Source organism: Nycticebus coucang, chromosome 20 (assembly GCF_027406575.1).
Source record: "Nycticebus coucang isolate mNycCou1 chromosome 20, mNycCou1.pri, whole genome shotgun sequence".
NCBI classification, from domain to species: Eukaryota; Metazoa; Chordata; class Mammalia; order Primates; family Lorisidae; genus Nycticebus; species Nycticebus coucang.
Window position 1 is genome coordinate 30,170,441 of NC_069799.1, and position 5,085 is coordinate 30,175,525.

Below are 5,085 nucleotides of genomic sequence, written 5' to 3' on the forward strand. Positions count from 1 at the left end.
TACCTACTTGTTCTGCTCATTGGTTCCACTGTCTTGGTACCAGTAACTATGCTGTGTCACCTGAAACCAAAAAACCAGGGAACACACACTTGACATCTGTTCCCCGAATGTGACATTTTAGTGCCAAAATCTGGGAAGAAAGTGTACATTTTCAGCAAGATAAGGTAATGGAACATTAGACATTGTGAATTCACGCTGCCTGATGCACAGTACTTATCACACTTACACCTCTCACTCTCTTTGCTTTCCAGGTAATGTAGCGCCTTACCTACCCCTGCTCCATTTCCTTCTTTTTTTTTTTTTTTTTTTTCCATCTCCACAATGCTCATCATCCTCCAGTTGGGCCTGATATTCAAAAGCATACAAAAGGGTGTCTGGCTCCACAAGGAGAACATTAAACCAGATTTTTAAGGTCTTGATAAGGAGAATTGGGATGAAGAGACAGCAAGAGATAGCCAGGCCAGCATCAGTGCCCAAGAACAGAAGGAAGCTTTTGAAATGGTTGCTACCACTAGGGAAGAAATTTGTCAGGGACAGAGTTACTCTAGGGTCAGGCAAGAAGCCAGCAGGCCAGAGCCCTTCCTGCACCATGACTATGGATTCCTGGAGTCAGGAATGGCTCAGGAAACAGCCTGTGCTGGGGCCATCCCCTCACTACTAGAGAGATGCCCTGGACTTGGTGAGGCAAAGACTAAAAAGAGGTACCCAGGCAGAGGTAAGTCTGAAACTCAGGAATTGAGGGTTGAAAGTGGGTGCATGCTTGTTAAGGAATGCCACCTGCCACTGGAATCTGACCATGGGACTCTGAGTGAGAAAATGCAGATCTCAGCCCACTCTGGCAACCTGAGATGGGCACAACATTGTCCACAGGTAATACTTGGTCCATGACAATGATGCCTTCATGGGCAGCCAACTGTTTGGTACAATGGCTCTAGGAACGCCAAGCACTAAGGGTAGTCTACTCTCTTTTTACCTATGGAAAGCTGTGGGCCAAGGCTTTCTAATAAATAGTGGGGCTACATATTCGTTACTTAATACTTCACTCTCCTCTCTGACTAAGCAAGCTGGTTCTGTATCAGCAGTGACAGGACAGCTGGAACACAAATTCTTTCTTCAACCTCTTACGTGCTAGATTGCAGAAAAAGTTGACTCATCAGTTCCTTTAGATGCCTGATTTCCTTGTCTATTGTTGGGGAGAGAATTATTGTCTAAATTAAATACTCACGATTACTGATTCTCTAGAAAACAATAGCCTTTTCATGAAGGTACTCCATGAACACACCTGGTAGATGTTACTCTAGTGTCTGGAGGATGAGCAGTAATGGCCAGAAGAAATCAACATCCAGTTAAATTTCTCTGTCTGGGAAGAGCTTTCCCCTGGGAAACCTCAGCACTACCCCAGTAGAGATTCACTTAATACCAAAAATATTCGCACCCTCTGAAACAGGAAGCATTAGTAGACATAGCCCCTTTGATTGACAATTTTATGAGATATGGCTTTCACAAGTTTGTGCTGTGGAATAACATGCTACAAATACAGATGAGAGTCAATCTGTTACCCAAATAGCAAATAGTAACAACACTTCTTAATTTTTTTTTATTTTGCTTAAAGTTAATGTCTTTAATTTATAATGTGCTTTATATACATTGTTTGAAATTATTTTGTGAATTATTTTATTATAGCTAAGTCAGTCATACAGTATCTCAAAGACAGACACAAAGTCTTAATTACTATGTATTTCCAAACTGAAAAAGCTTCTATTTGCACAGCCTATGGGGCCAAAAGGTATTTTTTTTGTCCCCAATGCTTTCTTGGAAAGTAAAAAATAAAAAGACATAATTCCCAAATACCAATTAACAAGTTCGGAAAATACCATTTAATTTTCTACTCATAGAATAAAACACAGAAACTTTCTTTAACTGTTGCTAGAATAAACATATTAACAGTAAAGGATTACTGTTCAGTGGTGAAACCACTGGTTGTATAACATTTGTAGGGCAAGCAGAGATTATTATATTTACATGAACAAATTTCTCATATCTTATTCTGATTTCTAATATCTGGTTAGAATAAATGGGTAGTCATTAGAAAAAACTGAAGGTGATACTAATTAAAATACTTTTATAATAACTTTGTGTATAATACATATGATTTAGATATAATGAGTATACCTAAGCATACACATATAAATGACCTTTCTAAATGAAAGTAATAAACTAAATGTAAAATTTAATTATAGGGTTATAGGTTAACTTATAATTTAATTATATAGTTATAGGTTAACTGATGACTCCATGCTGAGCCTCAGAGTCAAAGCATTCTATAGTGGACATACTCTCATTTGACAATGTGAATGTTGCTTTCTTGGCATTGTTGTTATTATTGCTTGATATTTTGATGCAGCAATCGTCTGATTTCTTTTCTTAATGTATTTATCTTCGTTCATTCTTTGCGAGGTTTTTGTTTCTAGTCCTTGTCTTGAACATTGTTATTGTTGAATTTTAAGCCGTTTTCATTTTGTGACAAGGGTGAAAACCTAATAAACTCATATATATGTAAAAGGAAAAATAAAAAAGTAAGTCAGAGAAGACTAACTCATTCAGCAAATATTTTCTAGAGTTATACCCTGAACATGTTCAAGATTATTTGCTGAGTATTTTGGGATAACAGTAAAAAATCAGTTTTGAACCCACTACTCTAAAATTGTGTGATCTGATATAAACATATGTTCAAAATAAGCTTTTTAAAGTGATGTCATCTTTACTGGGCCAATATTTACATTAAAGCAATGATGGAAAATACAAAAAAAATTTAATTATATATCTGTGTTAATTTGAAGATTTCTCAATATATTTTATTTTTATTAGTTCCCTAATTAACCTTCATGACAGTATTCCAACCCAATGAATACATTGGGTTCTTTCCTGAGGCTATAGTCTTCTATTTGTAAAATTTGCCAAATCCATTTTCCAAGTATTAAAGTACTGAATCAAGGATTAAGTTTCAAGTAATTTGTTTCCTTCAGTTCACAATAACTCTAGATCATACGCTTCATGACTTAGGTGAGAGTAAACATGCAATAAAAATTTCTAGTAATAAACACTTTAATCTCATATGGTATAGCACACAGGTTAAATTATAGGAATTTTAATTTATGATAAAACTTATGACTAAAAGACTCTGGCATATTCACCTGCTTCTCACTGCCATGTTTAATGATGGTTCTGTTCTACAAACAATTGATGAGGTCATGGCCACAGCATCATGTTGCCTCACATCACTGCTGGTCTCTCCGCAGCCATCAGTGAGGTGTGTGGACGCAGCTTCCTGGTCCAGGACCAAAAGCGGAGCAAATAAGCATTGTCACTGCAAAGGTATGACTCAAAGCTTTGCACCAGGATTATCCTTATCTTTGAACAAACCAAGCTCTTCTAGACCAAGACAAAATAAAGCTCTGAATTCAGGTGTGAAATGAAGTGTCCGAAGAAGGGAATGGAGATGACAGGATCCACCATGATTTCTGATTCTGCTTAAATTGGTGAATTCTCTAGGAGCACGTGGCTCCAAAACTTTAGTGTTTAATTTTTTCCCTTGTCCATACTATTTGTCACACTGGAATAATCTTTTCCAAATAGATCCCCAAACATTGTAGAGCTAAATACTACCTGGCTAAGGCACAGCCCCAGTCCTAGCCAGAACACGCAGTGGATGAACGAGCCCCAACTGGGCGCCGCCATGTTGGCGAGGGTGTGTGTTCAAAATGTGATTTTCTTAATTTTTATTTCTTTTTGTAATTATAAAGAAATTTATGTGAGATCTGAGAATTATGTTTGTGAACCTGCCACTGTGCACTTACAGTGGCAACCCTGTACAAACCACTCAGTAAGTTTCCATAATCTTGGTCTATCACTGTCTCACAGTTGTGTTCTCATTGACTTGTGTTGGTGTGTTGATGCATTTTGTTTATTTTTGTTATTGTGTGTTTTTGTATGTCCTTGGGAAAATGTTAGAGTTTGACTCAGAGCAATGAACAAACCTTTGGAAATTTCTTCCTTTTTGTGTGTGTGTGTGAGATTGTGTCTTAATATGTCACCCTCTGTAGGGTGCTGTAGTCTCACAGCTCACAGCAACCTCAATTTCTTGGGGTACTCTAGTGATTCTCTTGCCTCAGTCTCCCAAGTTGCTGGGACTACTGGCCCCCACATCAATGCCTGGCTGTTTTCAAGACAGGGTCTTGCTGTTGCTCAGGCTGGTCTCAAACCCGGGAACTCAGGGAATTCACCTGCCTCAGCCTCCCAGAGACCCGTACAACTTTTGTTTTTTTGAGACAAAGGCTCATGCTGTCGCCCTGGATACAGTGCCTGGTACCACAGCTCATAGCAACCTCAAACTCTTGGGCTCAAGTGATTCTGTTGCCTCAGCTTCCCAAGTAGCTAGGACTATAGGTGCCAGCCACAATGCCCTGCTATTTTCTGTTGTTATTGTTGTTTTTGCAGTTATCATTGTTTTAGCTGGCCTGGGCTGGGTTTGAACTTGCCAGCCTTGGTGTCTGTGACCGGTGCCCTATCCACTGAGCGGTGGCACCATTGGAGCAGGAAATATATATTTTATTTTTGTGGTTTTTGGCCGGGGCTGGGTTTGAACTTACCACCTCCAGCGTATGGGACCGGCGCCCTACTCCTTGAGCCACAGGCACCACCCAGGAGCAGAAGATATTTTTTTAAAAATATATTTTACTGACATTCTGAATATCAAGGGTAATACAACAGCAGCCATGATGGACATTCAGAGAAAACTAAAGACTTACAAAATTGCATTGAAGGGTAGATTAGGCACTGGCTTCAGTATGTACCTTTCCAAGTGGAGTACTTTAAATGTGACCATAGTCATACTCAGGAATGAGGTATGTAGCAGAGTCCTGATACAATAAAAATGTCAAGTTATATCGATGTACTTGAGGAGAAAATCTTTACTTTCCTCCAATGATTCATAGAAGAAACTTAACAGTGTTTATTCTTCTGAATACTTCCTATAAGTTTATAAATACACACTTTATAAGGAATAAATTATATCATTCTCCATTG